General features: G+C 47.8%; 1 protein-coding gene across 1 annotated transcript in view; it reads left to right on the top strand.

The window, feature by feature from the left end:
- Positions 1 to 24,045, top strand: part of tab1 (TGF-beta activated kinase 1/MAP3K7 binding protein 1) — a 308,216-nt gene extending 284,171 nt beyond the window's left edge. The window contains exon 12 of the mRNA XM_072492106.1: positions 22,523 to 24,045. The gene's annotated coding sequence lies outside the window, so the exon portion shown is untranslated. The remainder of the gene's footprint in view (positions 1 to 22,522) is intronic.
- The last annotated feature ends 3,116 nt before the right edge of the window (positions 24,046 to 27,161 follow it).

The raw sequence follows: 27,161 nt of genomic DNA, 5'->3' as shown, positions 1-27,161 counted from the left end.
TATGGGGCCCAAAACTGCTCACAATATTCCATAAACCATAAGACATAGGAGTGGAAGTAAGGCCATTCGGCCCATCGAGTCCACTCCACCATTCAATCATGGCTGATTTCAACTCCATTTACCCGCTCTCTCTCCATAGCCCTTAATTCCTCGAGAAATCAAGAATTTATCAACTTCTGTCTTAAAGACACTCAACGTCCTGGCCTCCACCGCCCTCTGTGGCAATGAATTCCACAGACCCACCACTCTCTGGCTGAAGAAATTTCTCCTCATCTCTGTTCTAAAGTGACTCCCTTTTATTCTAAGGCTGTGCCCCCGGGTCCTAGTCTCCCCTGCTAATGGAAACAACTTCCCTATGTCCACCCTATCTAGGCCATTCATTATCTTGTAAGTTTCTATTAGATCTCCCCTCAACCTCCTAAACTCCAATGAATATAATCCCAGGATCCTCAGACGTTCATCGTATGTTAGGCCTACCATTCCTGGGATCATCCGTGTGAATCTCCGCTGGACCCGCTCCAGTGCCAGTATGTCCTTCCTGAGGTGTGGGTCCCAAAATTGCTCACAGTATTCTAAATGGGGCCTAACTAATGCTTTATAAAGCTTCAGAAGTGCATCCCTGCTTTTATATTCCAAGCCTCTTGAGATGAATGACAACATTGCATTTGCTTTCTTAATTACGGACTCAACCTGCAAGTTTACCTTTAGAGAATCCTGGACTAGGACTCCCAAGTCCCTTTGCACTTCAGCATTATGAATTTTGTCACCGTTTAGAAAATAGTCCATGCCTCTATTCTTTTTTCCAAAGTGCAAGACCTCGCACTTGCCCACGTTGAATTTCATCAGCCATTTCTTGGACCACTCTCCTAAACTGTCTAAATCTTTCTGCAGCCTCCCCACCTCCTCCATACTACCTGCCCCTCCACCTATCTTTGTACCATCGGCAAACTTAGCCAGAATGCCCCCAGTCCCGTCATCTAGATCGTTAATATATAAAGAGGACAGCTGTGGCCCCAACACTGAACCCTGCGGGACACCACTCGTCACCGGTTGCCATTCCGAAAAAGAACCTTTTATCCCAACTCTCTGCCTTCTGCCTGACAGCCAATCGTGAATCCATGTTAGTACCTTGCCTCGAATACCATGGGCCCTTATTTTACCCAGCAGTCTCCCGTGAGGCACCTTATCAAAGGCCTTTTGGAAGTCAAGATAGATAACATCCATTGGCTCTCCTTGGTCTAACCTATTTGTTATCTCTTCAAAGAACTCGAACAGGTTTGTCAGGCACGACCTCCCCTTACTAAATCCATGCTGACTTGTCCGAATCCGACCCTGCAGTTCCAAGAATTTAGAAATCTCATCCTTAACAAACTCCAAATGGGGTCTGACCAGAGCCTTATGCAGCCTCAGAAGTACATCCCTGGTCTTGTATTCTAGCCCTCTTGACATGAATGCTAACATTGCATTTGCCTTCTTAACTGCCGACTGAACATGCACGTTAACGTTAAGAGAATCGTGAACAAGGACTCCCAAGTCCCTTTGAGCTGCTTTCCGAAGCATTTCTCCATTTAGAATATGGTCTATGCCTAGATTCCTCCTTCCAAAGTGCATAACCTCACACTTTTCCACATTGATTTCATTTGCCACTTCATTGCCCACTCTCCCAGCTTGTCCAAGTCCTTCTGCAGCCCCCTTGCTTCCTCAATACTACCTGTCCCTCTACAGATCTTTGTATCATCTGCAAACTGAGCAACAGTGCCTTCAGTACCTTCTTCCAGATCATTAATGTATATTGTAGAAAGTTGTGGTCCCAGCACAGATGCCTGAGGCACACCACTAGTCACCGGCTGCCATCCTGAAAACGACCCCTTTAACCCCACTCTCTGCCTTCTGCCAATCCTCTATCCATGCCAGGATCTTACCCTGAACACCATGAGCTCTTAACTTATTTAACAGTCTCCTATGCGGCACCTTGTCAAAGGCCTTCTGGAAATCTAAATGAATCATGTCCACTAGTTCTCCTTTGTCTAACTTGCTTGTTACCTCCTCAAAGAACTCTAACAGAATGTGTCGGACACGACCTCCCTTTGACAAAGCCGTGCTGACTCAGTCCTATTTTACCATGCACTTCCAAGTGCTTCGCGATCTCATCTTTAATGACCGACTCTAAAATCTTACCAATGACCAAAGTCAGGCTAACCGGCCTATAATTTCCCGTCTTCTGCCTCCCTCTCTTCTTAAACAGTGGTGTTACATTCGCCACCTTCCTGTCCTCTACAGTGGACTTCTGAGGAGTGTCGACACCGGGGGTCCCCTGATTGAGCTTGGCCACGCCCATCCCCCTGGGGTCTAAAGATTTCCGGGGTGCGGATTGGGTGGGCTCCACGTCATCAGAGGCTCTCTGAGCAGTTACAGGACGCAGTGAAGAGCCAGGGGCCTGTAAGTAGCATCAAAGGGGTGCGTTTAAATCACAGACGTCAGCAATGGCGGTCTGAGCAAGGCCATTCCGATCCTGAGGGGGACACCCCGAGTCCATGGACTTGGCATCAAGTCATTCTCCACTACTCCCCCCGGCCCAGGCAGCCTCCCCCCAGCAAGCCCGACAGTATTTGAGTGTTTTTGAGAGGTTTTTGTATCCTCTTGCTCCTCCTCACAGCCATGGCACCCAGGCCCCACTTGTAAATACTTCGGACCCACCGGGACGGGATGCAAACGTCCCCACGGGAGATCGGAGCATGGCGCTGGGCGAAAATCGTGATTTTTCCATTGTGCGCTATTCTCTGCCCGATTCCAATTCTTGCTGCCAGCAGTGGGAAGCGGAGAATTCAGCCCAAATTGTCTGTATGACCATGAGATATATAGTACGAAGTCTTACAACACCAGGTTAAAGTCCAACAGGTTTGTTTCGATGTCACTAGCATTTGGAGCGCTGCTCCTTCCTCAGGTGAAGTAGCAGCGCTCCGAAAGCTAGTGACATCGAAACTAACCTGTTGGACTTTAACCTGGTGTTGTAAGACTTCGTACTGTGCTCACCCCAGTCCAACGCCGGCATCTCCACATCATGAGATATATGGTGGATGTTTTAAGTCAATTTCAAGGAGAGATTTGAGGTTATGGTTCTTAAACCCAAGTGAAATGAGTTATCGCTGGACCAGAAACATTTCACTCATTAACCTGAAGGCACCTGACAATGGCACAGTAGACAGGAAGAAACTTTTCCCCTGGGGGGAGGGATCAATGACCAGGGGTTGTAGATTTAAGGTAAGGGGCAGGAGGTTCAGAGGGGATGTGAGGGGAAACCTTTTCACCCAGAGGGTTGTGGGAGTTTGGAACTCGCTGCCTGAAAGTGTGCTGGAGGCAGAGACCCTCATAACATTTAAGATGCATTTAGGTGTGCACTTGTGATCCCAGGGAAGACCAGGCCAAGTGCTGGAAAATGGGATTAGAATGGTTAGGTGGTTGATTTTGACCGGCACAGGTGCAATGGGCTGAAGGGCCTATTCCGTGCTGTATGATTCTATGACTATAAACATGGGCCTTTCTTGAAGCATGGATTTACCCCGCACCCCCCAAAAGGGAACATCCCAGCAACCAATCCGGCCTGCCCACCGTGAGTGCCATGTTGTGATTCTGGCCAACTCGGTCGCAATCCACCCCAATCTCTGGCCTCCTGCACAACGCATCTCTCTCTCCCTCGACGAGCCCACCACCTTATCAGCCAGGAGTCCGTATCCTTTAACAGCACACTTGTCTGAACGAATCCTTGACCATGTCCTGGGAGCGAGGTTTCATCAACTCTTGACCTGCGACCATGCCACCAGTGAGGATTGATAGGAGAAATACCTCCCCCGAGACGTGTGATAGTCTCCACCTTCTAAGAGATTTCTTTCCCCATGTCCTAGATCGAGTTATTTGCCTCTCACAAGCCTTATTGTTTTTTCACACCAGCACATCTGAATTTGATGTCAGTGAGTGCTTTGTGGAATAAAATGTTCATGCTGTCCCAGACCTAATCACTACCTATTCAGACTGTAGGCACGGTATAAATGATGAATGGGTGCATTTTATTTGTATGAATGGATATTTGATTTTATTCATTGCTAATTTTATGGGAGCAAATACCATTTAAAGAGAGATTTATTTGCAGAAATATCAGGCCGTACTGGACAAAGTTTATTCTTTGATGACTATCTACGAACTAAAATTAGATGTAGTACAATGGCCATTTGGAACAGCTGATAGTCGCCTAGATGCCCAGGATTCGCGAGTACTTAAAATGTAAGCAAGTAAATAACAGATCAAAGTCACAGCAGTTGGGCCTTGCCCCGTGGGCCAGTGGCTCCCATCCCTATGCTCCCTGGCCTACCACACCAACCCATTCCCTCCTTTCTGCGCCACTCATTTCCCCCCTCACCGCTTCACCCCATCCCCTCTGCCTCATTCCCACACCATATCGCTGAATCCTCCTCGGTTTTGAATATCTGTATAGATTTTCCTTTTAAAAAATCCAATGCTCTCTGCCCCACTCTCTGGCAAAACATCCCCCGCTCTTAACAGCCTCTTCCCTCAACCATTTTAAACTTGTGATTAATTTCCTATCCAGAGAAAATTATCTTTCCCTGCTCAAAACCTTCGTAATTTTAAGAACCTCAATTAAATCTTCGGTATCCGGATATCACCTCATAATTATTGATTCTGACCCATTGTATCTATGCTTTTGACGCTCCTTTCTATATCCTGAAGGCGTATCGGGGGCGTGGGGGGCAAGTGACTGTATGAATATAAAATTATTTCAGGAACAGGGAACAAGCGGTGATGGTGGTGGCTGGATGTTGTCAGACAGGGACCTGCTTTGCATCACGGGCGCAACGGTAGCACAGTGGCTAGCACTGTTGCTTCACAGCGCCAGGGTCCCAGGTTCGTTTCCCGGCTTGGATCACTGTCTGTGCGGAGTCTGCACGTTCTCCCCGTGTCTGCGTGGGTTTCCTCCGCGTGCTCCGGTTTCCTCCCACCCAAGTCCCAATAGACATGCTTGTTAGGTGAAGCAACTCTCAGACATCAAAACTCACGTCCGGTCTAGCCTGTCTACCTAACCAATTCAATTGCCCAATTAAACTTCACAGTTGCTCTTTTTTCATCTTTGAAACCATTGCATCTTTTTGTGAAACCCAGCCATGACTAATTGCTATTGGGCTGATGCTTTCCAAATAAGATTGCTGATTTAAAGTTGCTCCTAACTTAGTCTGTCCGATTTCCAGTCCAATATATTTAAATGCACCAGAAGCCTGACTTCCAACCCTGAATTCTTTCCTCAAACCAGAGATTACAATGGCTTTGAAATCACTAGTCCCACCCCACAAAAAATCATCGATATGCATCATAAAGATGCCAGAAAGATTTCCTTTATAGTGCTGGTAAAACATTGCTGGATCTGCTTTCAACTGGCAACAGCCTAACTTTAACAAAACTAACCTTACTGAAAAATACCAGACTCTAGACCCATCATTTAATCAATATACACATTTATTCAACTTCCAGAGTACCCCTTCTGTGTTAGCTGCCTCTTTAGGAGGACGGAGAAAAATGCCTCTCTGGAGCTGATGCCCATGCAAAAAGGCAGCTTTTATATCTATAGATTTGCATTCCCATTCCTTTGTGGCTAATAGAGCCAAGAAGATCTTTAAAATAACCTTTCCTACCGTAGGTGAATCTACCTTTAAATCCTGATCTTCTAAGTTTTCTTCAAATCCCCTTGCCACAAGCCTGGCCTTTGCCTTATATGTTCCATCTGGAAGAACCTTTTCCGTGCAAATCCATCTGTGGGATAGAGCTCTTTGGCCCCTATCTGGTACTTCCGTGTATAGCCCAAATTCACTCCAACTAAGCAGTTCTTGCTGTTTGGCATCTTTGATAACTTTTTCATCTAATTTATTGGAAGCAACCAAAATCTCACGTGTATGTGGGCTTCTACTCCTATTAGTATTCGTAGCCTTACTCATGTTCCGAGATCTTGATAAACTACGTCCCCTCTCCCGCCTGGTATCTCGTTCTGTACTGCTACTGCTTGATCTTTCCCTTCTGCTGTGGGATGTCCTTTCAATAGTTCTCGACCTTTTCCTGCGGACCTGTTCACTATCCGATGTACTATCTGAACTGGCACTGCGTTTCTGTGCCCTCCATTTTTGAACTTTGTGTTCCCAATCCATTATCTTGACTCCTTCCCCTGAATGCTGTACATTCAACCAATGTTTATACTTTCCAGTGGCCTTCCCTGCTCTACTAATAACAGTTGCATCTTTCCATTGACTAGACCCTTCAGACAAGTATGTTACTTTTGTACCAACTTTTGGCAGTTGTCCTTTTGGAAAAATGGCCTGTTCTAGTTCATCAGAAGTGTTGTGTTCCTCCACAGAAACCCTGTCTATATCAGTTAACTGGTCCTCATAGTTCTGTAACACGTGCGTACCAGATGACTTTGGTACCTCGTCATGTCTGTCTGCTCTTGTCTAAATTTGATAATTTGTAATCTGTACCCATTGTCCTTGATGAATGTACCCTAACAGTTTGATTGCCATGTTGCAAAATAATTGTTTTGCCATCTATGCCTATGATCTTCCCTGGGCCTTTCCATTCATTAAAATTGTCTCTATTTAAAAAACATTTAGAGTACCCAATTCATTTTTTCCAATTAAGGGGCAATTTAGCGTGGCCAATCCACCTACCATGCACATCTTTGGGTTGTGGGGGTGAAACCCTGCAAACACGGAGAGAATGTACTCCACACAGACAGTGACCCAGAGCCAGGATCGAATCTGGGACCTCGGCGCAGTGAGGCAGCAGTGCTATCCACTGTGCCACCGGGCTGCCCTTAAATTTGTCCCTCTTATAGTATAATATGTCTCCTTGCTGAAAAACGGTATTTGATGGCCATAGATCATGTCTTAAAGCTCTGCGAATTCTTTCAGAGACTTCTGCTTCCAAAAAAGCTTTTCTACTGCTATATAATGCATTTAAATGCTCAGAAAAGGCAGAGCTAATTGTAGTCCCTTCCCAAGCTGGAGGCTGGTCATCTAAAATGGACGGAATTTTAGGATTTCTGCCAAACACTAATTGATAATGACTATAGCTCTCAACCATCTGCAATGAATTATTTGCATGTACCACCCATGCTAAAGCTGAATTTAGCTTGCAGTTTGGCCTACCTGCCAAAATTTTCCGGAGCATGTCATCTATTACCGCATGGTTTCTTTCACACACACCATTACTAAATGGGCTTTCCGCAGCCGTATTCATAACTGTGATATTCATGTTTTCACACATATCCCTAATCTCATCATTTCTCCCCCATTGTCCGTAAGGAATTTTGCCGGTGGGCCCATTCCTGTCCCTATCCATTTTCCACGATTTGATCCAGAATTTCTTTACTTCGTACAATCGTTGATTGACTAAATCTGGTTGCTAAATCTACAAAATGCAAAATAAATATATTATTTGCTTTATCCCAGATCTTAAGGTCCATGGCCACAATGTCGTTAAAATCTCTGGCCAAAGGTAAGGTTACTATCGTGCTGGTGTCCTTCTGTACTTCCTACAAACTTCACAGCGATCACTAATCTGTTCTATCAGTTTAGTATAGTCTTCATCCCTTCCCCCTGCATCCTTTAATAAAGTTTTCAGCCTCCGAGGAGATGGATGTGCAAATTGCTTATGCAGTTTTAATACAACAAGCTTTTTATCAGCTAAAGTCCCATTTTCAACTGCCATCCGTGCAATATTGCAAGGGATTACCACTCTTTTCAGCGACTTCAGAGTATTATCATCCCCAAACCTGAAACTTGTGGAACTTTCAAATTCCTTAACCTTGTTACGATTTTCAGCATTCAAAGAGTCCAGGTAACATTTTAACCAGTCAATTCCACACACAGTAGATGTGCAGCCACTGTCCAATACAGCACAGTTGAAGAATTCTGCAACCAACACCCTCATTACCGGCGTAAAACTGCTTGTCAATAGGACAATGCCTTCTTTCTGGTCACTATCTTTTTCCTCTTCTGACTCTTCCGTGTCATGTGTCACTTCAAACACTATTATAATGTGTTGGACAGTTGAAAGCATAATGGTATTGAGAGACACGTCGAAAATATTGATTTATCATACCCCGGACATTTCTGGGGTTCATCTTCTTATTGTAGATTCTAACTGGGTTTCTGTCTTCATAGTTTTCGGGTCCCGATCTCCTTCTATAGTCTTGGAACCTGTTTGGGTCATCAGAGCCATCGGAATCGAATGTTTCCCCAGAAACATTTTCAAAGCTTCTGTCACCTGATTTAATAAGTTATATTTATCCGCAAACTGAACTCCTGTCAAAACCAGGAGCCTATCCATGTTGCTCACTCTAGCACAGTCAAGTAATTTAAAGGCCAACACAGACTGTGGAAATTCCAGGTTGTGTTTCTGCAGCCTTTTATATAGTCTGCCAAATTCCATTATATAGTCTTCCATGGAGAATTCCTCTATTTTACGGAACCTATCAAAATCCGACCATGCTTCATACGCACTTAACAAGTCATCCTTTTCAGATTTTGTTGCTCTTTTTAGCCTTAGTTTTATTACCTCTGATTATGTCACCTTTGCTCACGAGTCGCCAGGTATCTTTCTGATACCACCACGTGGTTCAAGCTCGAGTTATGATTAATAAGTCAGCACACCGCTTAGTAAGATTGAAATCAACGGTCATTTATTATATACAACAAGTAATGCTTACACAATAATCCTGCTATCTATATAGAAACCTACCACTACTGGCCAATACTTAACTTTAGGAAGGGCCCACCAGGTCAGGGAAACGAATGGCTTATCGAATCGGATCTAGTCTTTATCGGGTAGCGATCGCTGGATTCAAACTTACAGTTTCTGGTTGATGTTCTTGCGAAGGTCTCGAGCAGGAGAAGAAGGGAGAGAGAGAGCGATCTGAACTTGGCCCCTCACTTTATAGGGTCCCGGGGCTTCCTGCCTCTCGGGGCGGCCCTTGACCCTGAGTCCCAAGTGATTGGACTTGTTCCCAATCACTGGGTTCGATATATCCAATAACGGGGCGATTCCTTGATCGGGGGGTGGTCGTCTGTCTTTGTTTCGGTCACTGCAGGCGCCGACAGGTCTGGCCCGGCATTCAATTGCTAATATGTTGCATTTGTTCCCGGGGATAGCCGATTAAACTGCAGATGTCTGGGTTGATGTGCTGCTAATGGTCTTGAGTATCGATCTAGGCCGACCTCCCCAGAGCCGAATACTCTATTCTGTCTGCAGCTGTCCGTTTGTGTCCTGTTGGCTGCTTTTCCCATCAGCCTTTTCGGTTAGCCATTTTAAATCGGGTTTTGGCCAAATTAATAGGGAATCAGCCATTTTAGGTGGCTACAACTTCCGGTTGTGGCTATGCGGAGCTAAGCCGCACGATTCGGCAGCTCCCGCTATTATGGACTTACGGGCTCATTGGAGGAGCCCCAACGAGTTGTTTTTTGAAGACAACTCGTGGGGAAGTGAAGAGAGAGGTCCCGCTCCAACTTTTATGGACCGGACCAGAAGTGCAACGGCCAAAAAAGCGGCATTGGAGCAGCGGGAGAAGGGAGGGGAATAAATCAAAATGGCGGCGGCCGGGGACAAAGCGGAGCGCGGGCCGGAGCTGCAGGAATTCATCAAGCGCTGCTTCGAGGAGCTGCGCAAGGAGATGCTGGGGGTAATTGAAGGACTAGGGATAACCCAGAATGCCCACGAAGTGAAGATCCAGGAGGTACAGAAAAGAGTGAGAATGAGGACGAGCTCTTGGGCCTGGCGGTGAGAGTGGAGCGGCACGAGGCGCTACACAAGAGGTGGGCGGGAAGACTCGAAGACCTGGAGAACAGGTCGAGGAGAAAGAATCTGCGGATCCTGGGTCTCCCTGAAGGAGTGGAGGGGGCCGATGATCGGGGCGATGATGGGCGCGGAGGCCCCTTCGAGGTCGCTGGAGCTGGACAGGGCACACCGGGTGCTGGCGAGGAAGCCCAAGGCAAATGAGCCGCCAAGGGCGATGGTGGTGAGATTTCACCGGTTCACGGACAGAGAGAGGGTCCTGAGATGGGCCAAGAAGGAGCGGAGCAGCAAGTGGGACAATGCAGAGATCCGAATATACCCGGAGGTTGCAAAGCGGAGAGCAGGTTTCAACCGGGGCAAAGTGGTGCTGCATCGGAAAGGAGTAAAATTTGGAATGTTGCAGCCAGCACGACTGTGGGTCACATACAAGGACCAACACTATTATTTCGAAACGCCTGGAGAGGCGTGGACCTTCATACAAGCCGAAAAGTTGGACTCTAACTGAGGGTGGGGGGATGTTTGAGGGTTGATGTGTGATGGTTGTTGTATATAGGGGGTCAATCACGCGCAGGAAATGTTACATGGGCTGGGGGAGAGAGACAAGGCTGCGACAGGAGCTGTGCCAGAGGGGGCGGGGCAGGCTTTGGAAAGCGCGGTGTTTTTCCCGCGCGCGGGAAGAAAGGCGGGAAGGGGAACGAAGGAACGCATATTGATTGGGAGACTCCCACACGGGGAGGTCAAAGGGATGGCGGGGGAAGCCGGGGTCAGCAGGTGTCAGCTGACTTACGGGAGTGACATGAGGGGAGCAAAAAAGCTAGACAGGGGAGGGGAGGGAGGGGCGGGGGGGAAGTAGGGGGAAAAAGGGTTGCTGCTGCACTGGCCGAAAGGGAATGGGACACAGAAGAGGTGGTCCCCCGGCTGGGGGACTGGAGGGTGAGGGAGACACGGACACGGGACTGGCCCAGAAAGGGAGATGGGGGGGGTGGGGGGGGGGGGGGGGGGGGGGGTGAGAGCAAATCTAATCCGGCTGATAACGTGGAACGTGAGGGGCCTGAATGGGCCGGTGAAGAGGGCTCAAGTGTTCGCGCACTTGAAGGGACTGAAGGCAGACGTGGCTATGCTCCAAGAGACACACCTGAAGGTGGCGGACCAGGTCAGGTTAAGAAAGGGATGGGTAGGACAGGTATTCCACTCGGGACTGGACGCGAAGAGTAGAGGGGTGGCAATATTGGTGGGAAAGCGGGTGTCATTTGAGGCCAAGACTATCGTAGTGGATGTTGGGGCGCATTCCGGACCTGGAGGTAGGAGGCCTGATAATGGGAGGGGACTTCAATACAGTGCTGGACCCAGCACTGGACCGCTCCAGATCAAGGACAGGAAGGAGGCCGGCGGCGGCCAAGGTGCTCAGGGGGTTTATGGATCAGATGGGGGGAGTGGACCCATGGAGGTTTGCAAGACCGCAGGCCAGGGAATTTTCTTTCTTCTCCCACATGCACAAAGCCTACTCCCAGATAGATTTTTTTGTTCTGGGCAGGGCGCTCATCCCGGGGAAGATGGACGGGGGTTCCAGAGCTGGCATCGGGTGGGGATTAGAAGAATGGGGACCTGTTCGTTGACGGGACGTTTGCGAGCCTAGGGGCACTGGAGGAGAAGTTTGAGTTACCCCCAGGAAATGACTAGATATATGCAGGTGAGGGCTTTTGTGAGGCGACAGGTGAGGGAATTCCCGTTGCTCCCGGCACAAGAAATTCAAGACAGGGTGATCGCGGGTGTATGGGTCGGGGAGGGCAAGGTGTCGGCAATACACCAGGAGATGAAAGAAGAGGGGGAAGCGCTGGCAGAAGAGCTGAAGGGTAAATGGGAGGAGGAGCTGGGGGAGGAGATTGAGGAAGGTCTGTGGGCTGATGCCCTAGGTAGGGTTAATTCCTCCTCCTCGAGAGCCAGGCTCAGCCTGATACAATTTAAGGTGGTTCACAGAGCTCACTTGACGGGGGCGAGGTTGAGCAGGTTCTTTGGGGTAGAGGACAGATGTGGAAGGTGCTCGGGGAGCCCAGCAAACCATGTCCATATGTTTTGGTCATGCCCGGCACTGGAGGGGTTCTGGAGAGGAGTGGCGGGAGCAATATCTCAGGTGGTGAAAGTCCGGGTCAAGCCAAGCTGGGGGCTAGCAATATTTGGAGTAGTGGACGAGCCGGGGGTGCAGGAGGCGAAAGAGGCCGGCATTCTGGCCTTTGTGTCCCTAGTAGCCCGGCGAAGGATCTTGCTAATGTGGAAGGAGGCGAAGCCCCCCAGCGTGGAGGCCTGGATAAACGACATGGCTGGGTTCATAAAGCTGGAGAGGATTAAGTTTGCCTTGAGAGAGTCTGCGCAGGGTTTCTACAGGCGGTGGCAAGCGTTCCTAGACGATCTCGCGGAGCGTTAGAGGAAGGTCGGTCAGCAGCAGCAGCAACCTAGGGGGGGAACGTCCCGGGCGGGGGGGGGGATTGCCTGGGAGGGTGGATGAGCAAGAGATAACATGAAGGGTGGGGGAAACTGGCACGTGCGGGAGAGAGCCAGTGTATAAAGCTATGTAAATGTACTATTTTGCCATGTACATATCTTGCTCAGTGCGATTTCTTGTTATTTTGTTATGGGGGGGGGGGGGGGGGGGGGGGGGGCGGGTTCTTGTTTGTAATGGAGAAAAATTGTGTTGTTAAAAAATTTCTAATAAATATATATATTTTTTAACAAGTCATCCTTTTCATTAATCTTATCCATATTACGTAATAAAGTCTCCAGATCTTCTTCTGAGTCTAACTCTTCCAATTCCAGCTCAGAAAACACTTTGTTTCGGATTTTACTGTCATAAGGTAGAGAAAGAGCCAATGCCATACCTTGTTTTCTCTTTCCCAAGACAGTTACCTTAGTCCACATAACTACTGCACTTCTCCATTGAAATGAAATGAAATGAAAATCGCTTATTGTCACAAGTCGGCTTCAAATGAAGTTACTGTGAAAAGCCCCTAGTCGCCACATTCTGGCGCCTGTTCGGGGAGGCTGGTACGGGAATCGAACTCTGCTGCTGGTCAGCCTTGGTCTGCTTTCAAAGCCAGCGATTTAACCCAGTGTGCTGGTCGTACAATCCCCTTTCAGAAAATAAGGGCTGGGGGGTTTAGGGGGCGGGGGGGGGGGGGAGTCATATCGGCCATCTTCATCCTCGGTTCAGCCATATATCTTCTTTTTTCTCACTCACTCCTTGGTTTGGTCTGGAAAAGTTGTATCTTTCAACCCTTCACAGTTACACAGCAGCCACCCTCTGCTACCATATGTTAGATGTTTAGCTGCTGTTTAAAGAGTCAACGGTACTGTTCCTTTTTACAAACACCTTTATTTCACTTTAACAGATTCTACACAAAACTCTATCTTCCACATCACCTGACACAAAGGCCACCTGAAGCCTCTTTACATACCAGTGTCAATTATTGGATATTTAACATAAATGAGACAACTAATTGGAATGTCTCTTAACCCATTACTTAACATGGTTAGCCGGCTCCCTGAGAGAAACGCTCACACTTGTCCTCCACCCCAGAGAAGAATCTGCTCATCCTCTGTAGCCATCTGGGATGGCCACGTCCCGATTACAAAATGGACATTTGCAAAGAACGCAGGGAAAATTGGACAATACTAAGAGACGAGCAGGTGCAAGGTCTGTCTGTTGATTAGAACCTTAAGCTCTCAGACAGGACAGAAACTGTCAAACAATCTACATACTAATGAGCCATCTCCGGGGACAAAAGGGAAACATTTAGATACATAATGTTAAGGCAGACCCCCCGGCGCCAGAAGAGACTAAAACAAAGCAGACCAACGGTCACCTAGGACACGCCCAGCGATCAGGGAACCACCCCTCTATTGGAGGAAGAGCGATACGAGTGATTGGGACAAGACCCAATTAATTGAGGCCAAGTTCAAGGCCCACCCAAAAGCGCACAAAGTCCTTTTTAGTATAAAAGGTATTCCCCAAGGGAGAATCCTTTTCCTTTGGCTTTGGCTCTCAGCGAAGAGAGAGACCAGCCTCGCAGCTACACCAGACCAAGTAAGTTCCAAGTCAACGCACGCTACGAGATAGATGCTCCTAGTTGCTACCCTGTAAACAGCTCAACCCAGCAGCCTCAGAACCGAGCAACGATCATTGTTCCTCTGACTGAGTGGGCACCCAAAGCTAAGTATAGGCTTTAGTAATAGTGGTAGTTTATCTTGTAGAGTTTATGCATGAGTAGATTTGACTGTGTGTAAATAAATGGGCATTGCTTTTGAACTTACTAACTGGTGTATCGAGTCATTGATCAGTATTCGGTTCTGAACCTTGTGGCCGTGTCGAAAGATACCTGGCGACTCTTGAGCAAACGTAATTAAACAGAGCCAAATTAAGAAACAGCCAAAGTTAGCAACATTTACTGGCGACATCTGACGGGACGCGACTTAGAAGTGGACTAACCACTCCAAGAGAACCCTAATTTGAATTGAGAATCCAATTGGAAACAGAAAAACCACAAACGACAAAACAGTACTGATCAAGTCTCTGAGATTCGGAAGTGTGTTAATGTATAAGGGGAGGTAGATTTAGGACGGAGTGTAGGAGGAACTTCTTCACCCAAAGGGTTGTGAGTCTCTGGAATTCCTTGCCCAGTGAAGCAGTTGAGGCTCCTTCTTTAAACGTTTTTAAGAAAAAGATAGATGCCTTTCTAAAGAATAAAGGGATTCGGGGATATGGTGTACGGGCCAGAGGGTGGAGCTGAGTCCACAAAGATCAGCCATGATCTCATTAAATGGCGGAGCAGGCTCGAGGGGCCAGATGGCCTACTCCTGTTCCTATTTCTTATGTTCTTATGTATGCATACGAACAGGGATATAAGGTAAACCTGAGAGATTTTGTTGCGTAAAACTGTCGGGAGTTTTGTAAGCCGGAAAATAGCTTAAGCCGTACCTGTGTTTACACCACCACTTTATCACCCCCTGTTCCAAATTCAGTAGAGAACCTAAATAGAGAAAATGGCAATGAAGGCAATGCAACGCCTTATGAACCCACAGGAATTCGAGGTCGCAGCGACCAGTAGAGTAGGTCAGTGTCCCGTTTGGGAAGATGAGATCAGGAAATATCTCAAAGGGAAAGGATGGCCCCTTTGGAGTGAATTCTGCAATAATGAGGAAACAGGACCCGGGAGTATAGGACATACTTGGTGGGAGTACCTGTCAGAGATCCACAAGAAGAGCTGAGAGAAAGCTCGCAAGCCGATGGCAATCGTGTCCTGTTTGGCACAATTGCGAGGCACAGAGGAGGTCGTTCGGACGCTCCGTAGAGAGATAGAGGAGAGAGACAGAACCAGTGAGGTAGACGTGAGTGAGGTAGAGAAGGAGAATCGAGATTTAAAAGAGCAGTTAGCAGCAAGGAACAGAGAGGTGGATGATGCCAAGTGGGCACATCAGTCTTGTGTCACGCATTTGAACAGTTTTCAGACACAATATGATAAGGCCTACCAGGACATGCAACGTGCGGTCTTGGTAAGACAAGAAACAGAACAGCAAGTTGAGAAATTGCAGAAACAGTGCAATGATTTAAAAGCAGCCCTACGAGCACTCCATACTTCCACGACGGAACAAAGGCAGAGCTCAGTAGACCACGCAAAGTGCCGGAAGCAAATTGCAGAATTGCAATCTCTGCTTTCCGTTCAAAATGGATTTCAAAGTACATTCGGACCCCAATTAGATCAAGAAAACGGCCCCGACTGGCAGGAATTGAACGGGACTGCCCATAGATGCGTACATGAGACAGGTACGCAGGAAAAAAACCATAAAAAGAAAGCGCCCCAACCCCCAACCGAACATGCAGAACACCCCCCCCATGAATCCTGTGACCACACACCGCAGGGCCGCAGGAGAAGGAGAAGCAGACTTCCTTTACACAACCCCGTTAACCGTGACCCAATTACGGGACGCGTGTGGAAAAATTACACCGTTCCTTCCCACTTCAGACCCCCACCAATTTTTCGCTAAAGTCAAACAACATGTACGGCCTGGTCGAAAAGGAGCAAGTGAAGCTCACAGTTTTGAGTCTCGACCCTTCAGTCGTGGTAGCCCTTCCCGACCCACAGAATGTAGGAGGAGGCACACTCCAAGAGATGCACACAGCGATCCTTGATGCGATCGGCTTTAACAGAGAAGACCCCGTAGAAGGCCTCAATAAGTGTAGGCAAAAGAAGACAGAGCATCCCACAGCGTTTGCTGGATGTTTGTGGATTCACTTCACCGCAGTTTTCGGAGAGTTAGCCCGCGCCCATTTGTCCCCAGATAATATGGCCAAATGGACCCGAATTCTAGTCTGCCACGCCACAGAAGCAGGACGAAAAGCTTGGGCAAATTATGACCCCTCAGATGAGGACCACAATGAAAAATGGGTTTTGAAGAGATTGTCCTGCGCTTGGGAGCATTCTATTGCAGGCAAAACCACATTTATAACACCCGATGAAGAGCAGGCAGATATGAACCCAGTTAAAGCACACCAGAACCCCGCATGGGGAGGAACAGCCCAGCCCAACCCAAAGCTCAGGAATGTTACAACTGTGGACAGCTAGGACACTTTGCACGAGAGTGCAACGCGCCCCAGAAGCAGCAGCGAAGCCAGCAGACAGGCACCCTAAACAGGAATAGGGCAAAGCCAATCCATAGCGTTAGCGCCCATTCAGAGACTGCAGACATGAATGGCACCGACTGATGGTGTTCGGGCTCCCCAACTTGGGTCTGCGACACCCTTTGGGACAAGTCCGGTAGACCGGTAGTAGCAGGCAAGTCCGGGGACAACCCGTAGAATTTCTTTGGGACACAGGAGGGTCCCGCACCACACTCAATTCCTCCACGATGTTCCAGCGAGACACGTGGCCCACAACAGACACCATCACACTCAGCGGTTTTACAGGCCACGGACAACAGGGACACATCACAGCCCCTGTAGCAATACAAATAGGGAACATCACAACTAAGCACCCCGTAGTTTTGGTTGATCTGCCCCAGACAGCAGAACATATCCTTGGGATCGATTTCATGAGCTCCCATAACCTTTCTTTTGACCCAGTTAACAAGTGTGTTTGGAAAATAGCAAAGGCAGCACGAGCCCCCGCCACGCTCACAGTACAAACAAACAAAGAACAAAGAAATGCACAGCACAGGAACAGGCCCTTCGGCCCTCCAAGCCCGTGCCGACCATGCTGCCCGACTAAACTACAATCTTCTACACTTCCTGGGTCCGTATCCTTCTATTCCCATCCTATTCATATATTTGTCAAGATGCCCCTTAAATGTCCCTATCGTCCCTGCTTCCACTACCTCCTCCGGTAGCGAGTTCCAGGCACCCACTACCCTCTGCGTAAAAAACTTGCCTCGTACATCTACTCTAAACCTTGCCCCTCTCACCTTAAACCTGTGCCCCCTAGTAATTGACCCCTCTACCCTGGGGAAAAGCCTCTGACTATCCACTCTGTCTATGCCCCTCATAATTTTGTATACCTCTATCAGGTCTCTCCTCAACCTCCTTCGTTCCAGTGAGAACAAACCGAGTTTATTCAACCGCTCCTCATAGCTAATGCCCTCCATACCAGGCAACATTCTGGTAAATCTCTTCTGCACCCTCTCTAAAGCCTCCACATCCTTCTAGTAGTGTGGCGACCAGAATTGAACACTATACTCCAAGTGTGGCCTAACTAAGGTTCTATACAGCTGCAACATGACTTGCGAATTCTTATACTCAATGCCCCGGCCAATGAAGGCAAGCATGCCGTATGCCTTCTTGACTACCTTCTCCACCTGTGTTGCCCCTTTCAATGACCTGTGGACCTGTACTCCTAGATCTCTTTGACTTTCAATACTCTTGAGGGTTCTACCATTCACTGTATATTCCCTACCTGCATTAGACCTTCCAAAATGCATTACTCACATTTGTCCGGATTAAACTCCATCTGCCATCTCTCCGCCCAAGTCTCCAGACAATCTAAATCCTGCTGTATCCTCCGACAGTCCTCATCGCTATCCGCAATTCCACCAACCTTTGTGTCGTCTGCAAACTTACTAATCAGACCAGTTACATTTTCCTCCAAATCATTTATATATACTATAAGTAGGAGAGTACGTAAACAGGATTAGCTCAGTAGGAGACTTCTGGTTCGACCCTCGAGCCATTAGTGCAGACAAACAGGTTAGGGCAGTCCTGCAGGAACATAAAGCAGAATTTGCACGCCTGTGGCAATTTGACTAGCTTTGTGAACATTACAGGTCCCGATCTTAAACCCCAGAAGCAGTACGGATTTCCTCAGGAAGCAGAGGGAGAAATCTCGAAAGTAATAGAGAGTTTGTTGGATCAAGGCATACTCAGATCAGTAGCCTCCACAAACAATGCACCGATTTGGCCCATCAGGAAACCCGATGGATCATGGCGACTGACCATTGATTACCAGGAACTGAACAAAGTAACCCCAGCAGCAGCCCCCACCATAGCCACGAGTCCCGAGACCATGCTCAAACAGGGACTCCAGTCAAAATTCTTTTCGGTTTTGGGCATTAGTAATGGCTTTTGGTCCATTCCATTGGCTAAAGCGTGCCAGTACAAATTCGCCTTTACATTCCAAGGGAAACAGTACACGTGGGCGTGCCTTCCACAAGGCTTCCACAACTCCCCCTCCATTTTCCACCGACAGCTGGCAAATGGTTGAGCAAAATTTTCCCGCCCCGAATGTCTGGTCCAGTACGTAGACGACTTGTTACTACGGACAGACACAAAGGGAGAGCACATTTCGCTTCTCGCCAAGCTCCTAGCACTCCTAAAAGAAATTGGTTGTAAAGTCAACCCCAAGAAGGCCCAGATTCTGAAAGAAAAAGTGATTTACTTGGGAACAGTGATCACTCATGGTAAACGCAAGATCGAGCAAAAGAGAATTGACTCGATCGTCAAATTGCCCCTTCCCCACAATGTCTCAGCCCTCTGGTCATTTTTAGGACTGGTTGGCTACTGCCGAAACCATATTGACAGTTTAGCCACTAAAGCAGCGCCCCTTTCCGAACTTCTCAAGAAGCAGGCACCTTGGGAATGGCTTCCACAGCATACAGATGCCGTGGGCGCTTTAAAAAGAGCACTCAGCACAGCCTCTGCACTACCCAGATCCACTTTCCCCGTACACAATCGAAGTTGCAAGCACCGCCCGAACCCTTTCAGCCGTGCTCCTCCAGGAACGCCATGACCAATTACGCCCCGTAGCATACGCCTCACACGTGTTAGACCCCACAGAGCAAGGATTTTCTGCCTGTGAAAGGCACCTGCTCGCAGTTTTTTGGGCAGTGCAATACTTCGCCTACATTACAGGACTCAACCCCATCACCATCCTCACAGAACACACCCCGACACAACTATTGTTAAACGGCCGACTTAAGGATGCCACAGTCAGCCAAATCCGCGCAGCCCGTTGGACCCTGCTTTTACAGGGACGGGACATCACGGTAAAGAGACCAAAACCCACACCTCCCTAGCTGATAATTTGCAGTATGCAGGCACCCCTCATGAGTGTGAGATCATCACCACAAAACACAATACAGGCCCATTTATTCCCAAGACACCTCCCAGGAAAACAGGTAGTACACCCCAGAGACTCCAGCCCACAGACACGTGCGCACCCCTGAAGATTTATGTGGATGGCTCCTCCACAGTATTAAATGGAGAGAGAATTACCGGTTGCGGTATATATGTAGAGGACGCGCGGGGGCGTGCCCTAAATGAAATTTCCTTAAAGTTGCCAGGACACTTAGGCTCACAGGCAGCAGAGCTGGCAGCGATTGCATATATTGTAGACCACCCAGACTCGTTCCCGACCCCAGCAGACATCTATTCGGACAGCTTGTATATCTGTAATAGTTTGACAGAATTCCTACCACTCTGGGAAACAAGAGGATTTGTTTCCGCGGACGGTAAACCCCTACCCTCAGCCCCATTACTCCGCCATATCTTAGAGACAGCGAAGGATAGGAAATACGGAATAATTAAGGTTCGCAGTCATCACCGTTCTTCCCCCCCCCCCCCCCCCCCAGGTAACGTTAAAGCAGATGCCCTAGCAAAGGCAGGCTCCAGGCATGGTTATTTTTGGAACCCCCCCGAAAGCATCCCAGTACACGCAGTTCAGGTCTCACAGACCAATATTCAGGATTTAGTGAAGGCACAGAAAGACGACGAGAAACTCAGGGAAGTCTTAAAGGCAACCTTCCCAGCCCCGTATAATAAATACAGAAACACAATCACCACACATGACGGTGTGATTTTAAAGGATGGCATTTATATAGTTCCCAGCCAGGACAGGAACCAGATCATTTGTCAGTTCCATGACAATCATGGACACCAAGGAATTGAACCCACCCTAGCCCACCTCAGACCGCTTTGTTGGTGGCCTGATTTAAAAATCGATGTAACACACTACATTGAGAATTGCTTAATCTGTGCCCAGAACAATCCGGACAGATATGCTAAAAAGGCTCAACTTAATCATACCCGCCCCGTTAATGGACCCTGGACAAATCTCCAGATAAATTATCCCCTACCCCCGTGCAGAAATGGTTACAAGTATGTGTTGGTGGTCATAGACACCTTTACAAAATGGGTGGAAGCATTTCCATCGAGAACTAATACGGCCAAGACAACGGCTAAAATATTAACACACCACATCTTTACAAGATGGGCCTCCCACGCAGTATAGAGTCCGACCAAGGCTCCCATTCACCGGACGTGTAATGAAAAACGTCCTCACGATTTTTGGAATTAGACAAAAGTTCTAGATCGCATACCACCCCCAGTCAAGTGGTATTGTAGAACCAATGAATAGGACATTGAAAGCCACCCTCAGGAAAATGGTACAACAGAATACCAGCACCTGGGATTCAGTTCTCCCATTTGCTTTAATGTTTTTAAGAAACACGGTATCCACGTCCACAAGATACACCCCCCACACCCTCATGACCAGACGCCCCATGAAAGGCACTGAGTATTTATTAGGACTGGATTTGGCCAGCCCCGCAGTTACAGCCCTCACGCATGAAAATGCGGTTAAACAACTGATACAGAACATAAAGGCAGCCCAACTTGCAGCAGCTGTGAGACTTGGGACCAGGAAAAAACAGAGCAAGGCTTGTTTCGACAAAACAGTACACGCCACTGAGTTTACAGTAGGGCAACAAGTTATGCTTTCCCTTTACAACCCCAGTTCATTCCTTTCCCCAAAGTTTTCCGGACCGTACTCCATTTCGGACAAAGTCAGCCCCTCAGTATACAAAATAACCTATCCAAATGGTAAGTCTGCGTGGTTTCATGTAAACCAGCTCAAGGCTTACGGCTCACAGAATAACCATACCACACCACATCCTACTCGCAGCAGCAGACGAGCACGCCCCGCCCACAGATGACGTATTCCTACCCTCCCCCAACCCCTCCAGCCCGTCCTCAGACACAACTTCAGAGACACGACTCCATCTCTCCCTTCCCTCAACCAGCAGCAACAGTGATAGCGATCACTATGACGATAGCCACAGCACACCACGTTACGACTATACCCCTGCACGAGACCCCACTCCCAGCGATTCTGAGCATGATTCTACTGACCCATTTGAGACTACATACATCAAAGTCCCTGACCCAGACCCACAGCCCGACGATTACGGATTGAAGCATCGTAGCTCCAACCTCGACACATGACTCTGGCACCGAGACAATTCGTTCAGGCTCATCCGGAATGATGAGATGGACCCCAATTCGCCTCAGGCAGCTTTAGCACGGTTACTACAGTCAAGAGTTTGGCAGCCAGGAGAAGATGATGACAGAGTCTGACTCCCACCAAACCAATCCCTTTGCGACCCTGTTCGCTATTGAGCAGTGGGGTGTCTTGGTGATGGAGAAAAAAAGGAACCGATGGAGAGATACGGTGTCCTTTCTGATGGAACCTGCACCATGTTTGTTGAATGTTTGTCCGTTAGTGTTAACATTAAGTGTTGTTTGTAAACTCGAAAGTTTTCACGGCCCCACGTCACCACTCCTTTAATGCTCCCCCGGCTGTTAATGGAACAAGTTTGTCCCCAGACAATAGTTCAGAGGAACTAGTTTGTCGACAGAACACGACTCATAGTTGCTCTCCTAATTCGAGAGGCAGCCCCCCACGACAACCACATTCTTACCCGTTCTTGCCGGTTGCTCAGGCAGTGGAGAAACGGCATTGGTCCCCGTCCTGCCTGAGGACCCCCCTCTGGTCAGCTACGCTCGGGTAGAGCACATACGGCATTGATCATCATCCTACCCGGGGATTCCACCCATTTCTTACCCGCACGCCCCCCATTTTGGCTCGTTACTTTCAAAATTATTTTGTTTGGTTTTGGCAACCCTTCGGTTGCTTCCCTATTTACATCCTCAAACACTGGGATGGTAAATCACACAGGCTGCGAGACGGCTCGCAGTACGGCAGTATTTTCTTAGATGTCTAGTCCAAATATTCGGTTTTTAAAAAAAGAGGGAGTCACAGATGGTGACCAATTATAAAGGGAAATTGGCAATAAAGGACAGATAGGCAGACATACGAGATCTTAAGCAAGATAATAACAGAAATAATGGTTGTGTTCACAGAACTCCAGAAACTCAGGAACCCCAGAGGAAGACAAAGAAGAACGACAAAGATGAAGACAGCCTTCGTGTTCACATGGATCCTAGTGGGATCCCTTCAGTTGTGTGCGGACGCTACCCCCCTGACCCCTACCACACAAACCGTAAATGATTCCCACCCCTGTAATACACGGAACCCCGAGATAACTGGCCCAGCGACAGCTAGCAATACCCCGACCTGGTGTGATATGTTTATCACCTGGTACTCACTCTCATATGTAGTCGAAGCACTCTTAGTGCTAGCGATACTTTGCAGTGTCGTGCAAACGTTTAGAGTTAGGAAATGGCGAAAGAGAGCATATCGCTCTCGCACCCCGGTATACAGGTTGAGGTCCCCCATTTTCGGATTTCACCAGACCCCCGAACCCATTGGGACGGATTAAAATGCATCCATTTTCTTTATGTATTCTGTGGAATAAAGAGATGTAAACCTCTGTGTCTGACTGCCAGGATAGAGAAATTTGTGTGCTGTTATTTTGTACAGTTTAAGATGTATAGATTATTTTTGGATTGTTTGTATTTTTGGATTGTTTGAATGAGAATAGTTTATTGAGAATAGTTAGAGGTTTATTTTTCTGTAATGCATGTATTAATGTCATAGCGCCCCATAGAGTTTTATGATAATGAATGTATTTAAAATGGTTTAGGTAACATTGTGTTGCATAGGATAGGACAGTGTAGAGCCTAAGTATGGGTGCCCCGGTTGGTCAGAGGATGAAGACGACGTAGTAGTGTGATCCTTCACGCTTCGTGTTGAGGATCACAAGGAGGGCATGTAGCCACCTGGGATGGCCACGTCCAGATTACAAAATGGACACTTGCAAAGAATGCAGGGAAAATTGGACAATACTAAGAAATGAGCAGGTGCAAGGTCTGTCTGTTGATTAGAACCTTAAGCTCTCAGACAGGACAGAAACAACCAAGCAATCTACATACTAATGAGCCATCTCGGGGGACAAAAGGGAAACATTTAGATACACAATGTTAAGGCAGACACCCCGGCGCCAGAAGAGACTAAATCAAAGCAGACCAACGGTCACCAGGACACGTCCAGCGATCAGGGAACCACCCCTCTATTGGAGGAAAATCGATACGTGTGATTGGGACAAGACCCAATTAATTGAGGCCAAGTTCAAGGCCCGCCCAAAAGCACGCAAAGCCCTTTTTAGCATAAAAGGTATTCCCCAAGGGAGACTCCTTCTCCTTTGGCTTTGGCTCTCAGCAAAGAGAGAGACCAGCCTAGCAGCTACATCAGACCAAGTAAGTTACAAGTCAACGCACGCTACGAGATAGACGCTCCTAGTTGCTACCCTGTAAACAGCTCAACCCAGCAGCCTCAGAACCGAGCAACGGCCATTGTTCCTCTGACTGAGTGGGTGCCCGAAGCTAAGTATAGGCCTTAGTAATAGTGGTAGTTTAGTTTTGTAGAGTTTATGCATGAGTAGATTTGACTGTGTGTAAATAAATGAGCATTGCTTTTGAACTTACTAACCAGTGTATCGAGTCATTGATCAGTATTCGGTTCTGAACCTTGTGGCAGTGTCGAAAGATACCTGGCGACTCTTGAGCAAACGTAATTAAACAGAGCCAAATTAAGAAACAGCCAAAGTTAGCAACACCTCACTTTGGTCAAACCTATTTCTAACAAACCTAAACCTAAACAGAACAAGAACACTAAGCTCGTTATCGAAAAAAACTACTATAATGAGCTGCAGTCAACCCTTCAACACCGCTCCCGTTAGCTAACTCTTAGATTAGCAGGGCGTCTCCCAACTAAAGTGAAGAAAAAAAACCCATACACGATTGCACTCCAACATGGAGCTATATATTTTCATAACAACTAGAACAGAACCCCACATGAAACTAAAGCCCAAACCTAAGCCCAAACTGTAAACATTCAACCTCAACTTGAACACGTAAATGCAACAATACACATGGAACCCCAGCAATTCAACATATCCGTATCCAACACCCAAAAAACTCAATTACCGCATGCCCCACCCGTGTTTAATTACAAAGGAGTCCACCTCTCCTGGCGCATCAAATAAATAATCCTTTCCCTTGAAAGTCACTCTTAACCACGCTGGGTACATTGCACCGAACCGGACTCCACTTTTGTACAAGGCGGCCTTGGCCTTGTTGAAGGCAGCCGTCTTCTTTGCCAGCTCTGCTCCCACGTCTTGGTACAACCTGATGGCCTGGCCTTCCCATTTGAAGTCACGATGCTCCCTCTCCCATCCCAGGACCCGCTCCTTCTCTTTGAAGCTTTAAAACGTCACCAATAGCGCCTGTCGTGGATCCTCAGGACGAGGCCTCTGATGGAATGTATGGTGGGCTCGGTCCAACTCAGGGGGGGGACGTGAATCCACCCTCCACCACCATCCTGCCGAACTTCTGAATGAAAATGAAAATCCCTTATTGTCACAAGTAGCCTTCAAATGAACAGGGGCTGTTTAGCACAGGGCTAAATCGCTGGCTTTGAAAGCAGACCAAGGCAGGCCAGCAGCACGGTTCAATTCCCGTACCAGCCTCCCCGAACAGGCGCTGGAATGTGGCGACTAGGAGCTTTTCACAGTAACTTCATTTGAAGCCTACTTGTGACAATAAGCGATTTTCATTTTTCATTTCATTCATGAAGTTACTGTGAAAAGCCCCTTTGCATTCTCTGCAAAGTACTCCGTGGGCGTTGGGCCTTCCATTCCCTCCGGCAGCCCCACAATTCAAATGTTTTGCCCCCTGGACCGATTCTCTAAATCATTCACTTTGGTCTTCAGATATTTATTTGCTTGAGCCACCAGAGACATCTCCGCTTCCAGTGAGGCAATCTCATCATTGTGTCTTGGAAGAGCCACTCCATTTCTTTTATCGTGGCTCCATGGCTTTCACGGTTTAGTTGGTCTTCTCCAGAGGCCCTCGCATGAAGGCCAAGGCCTCCTCCATCGACTTGCGAAGGCCCTCGGACACAACCCGCCAGTGTTTATTGAACTCTGTCGCCAAGGTACTTGAAAACACCTTGGCCATGAGTGGAGTGGACAGAGCCCCAGGGGCTGCCTCCGCCATTATATCTGCTGACGAACTCTGAGAGGAATCCGATTCTGTCAACAAACTTCTGCTGTCTGTTCCCCCCACCCCGGCTTCTCTCAGCATTTCACCTCGACAGGATCCTTATCCCATTAATTCTATAGGTTTTCAAAAGGAAATGCTTCCTTAAACTAAGAGAAAAGGGCAAAAAGTGCAGGAGTCCAGCAAGAGCCACCTTATGCACATCTTCCCCCTACATAATGTCACCGGAGGTCCCCACTGTTATCATTTTTGATCCATGGATGTTTAATGGACATATACCTTTGAGCAGAGGAAGTGAGGAATACTGTGCTCGCTTTCGAAAGGCAGAACGCGACATTGTGGCACCCGAGAGATCAGAGGGACTCAGTTCGATTGGTTGGCTGATGGCCATTGAATTGGCCAAAAGGCCGTATTCTGCCCGGCAACAGGCGGTGATTGGGTTCTACCCGTGTGGGATGATTTTCAGAAAACCAAGGAAAGGACAGTCAGGGCCTGGACACTGTGAGAAGAAGCTGTGAGTCTCTGTCTCTCCCTTAAGCTGCACAGCTGCCATATTTCTCAACCTACAGAGAACCTGGATGAATCTCGAGTGAAAACCATTACAGACTGGAAGCATGAACCTCGAACTGAAAGCCTAGGCTGAAGAACGGTGTGCTAGAAGACAACCATCTAAAAAAGGACTCATCCTCCTTTTAATTTCAACATTATTTTTACACCCCTCTTTTCCCCTCTGTGTTTGTCTATCCATCTTTACAAACCTGGTGACTGTAGTTATTGGGCAGCCAAGGGCCAAAGACTTTGGGTGTGTTTTTCTAAGAATTAGGTGTTAAGTTCAATTGTGTTGTGGCTCTGGGTCAAATGGGGCTGGAATTGACTGTGCACCAGCCCAGGGAGTTGTAACACGATCGTTACAACCTGGAAAAGAAACATCTGGGTTTAAAGGAAAGAAATCTGCCATCTTTTCCTTACCTGTATGTGGCCAACATCCAGATCCACAACAATGCGACTGACGCCAAACTACCCTCTGAAATGGCCTAGCAATCCACACAGTTCAGGGATGAGCTACAAACGTTGGCCCTGCTAGTGATGCCCACATCGCATCACAGATTAAAGAAATAAATTGGTAAAATGGACAAAAGCATAGTCCTTGGAGATCAATGTGGAAAATGTGTGAGGGGGGCACTTTGAGGGTCATATTATGGAAAGACGTGTACAATAAATGGCAAGATTTTGAAAAATGTAGAGACCTTGGTGTACACCGTCACAAATCCCTAAATAAAAATAATCGCTTGTTGTCACAATGAAGTTACCGTGAAAAGCCCCTAGTCGCCACGTTCCGGCGCCTGTTCGACGAGGCCGGTATGGGAATTGAACCCGTGCTGCTGGACTTGTTCTGCATTACAAGCCAGCTCTTTAGCCCACTGATGCACTATCAATTACCACAAAGGCGAGAGTAGTGGAATAATCGAGGCTTTATTGAGCAAAGATGTTGTGCCTCCTGTAGCTGGAACCAGAATGGCTGCAGCACCGGCGAGCACAC

This window comes from Scyliorhinus torazame, chromosome 29 (genome assembly GCF_047496885.1).
Source record: "Scyliorhinus torazame isolate Kashiwa2021f chromosome 29, sScyTor2.1, whole genome shotgun sequence".
NCBI lineage: Eukaryota > Metazoa > Chordata > Chondrichthyes > Carcharhiniformes > Scyliorhinidae > Scyliorhinus > Scyliorhinus torazame.
Note: the sequence above shows the minus strand (reverse complement) of the source record. Positions and strands in the feature narration are given on the sequence as shown.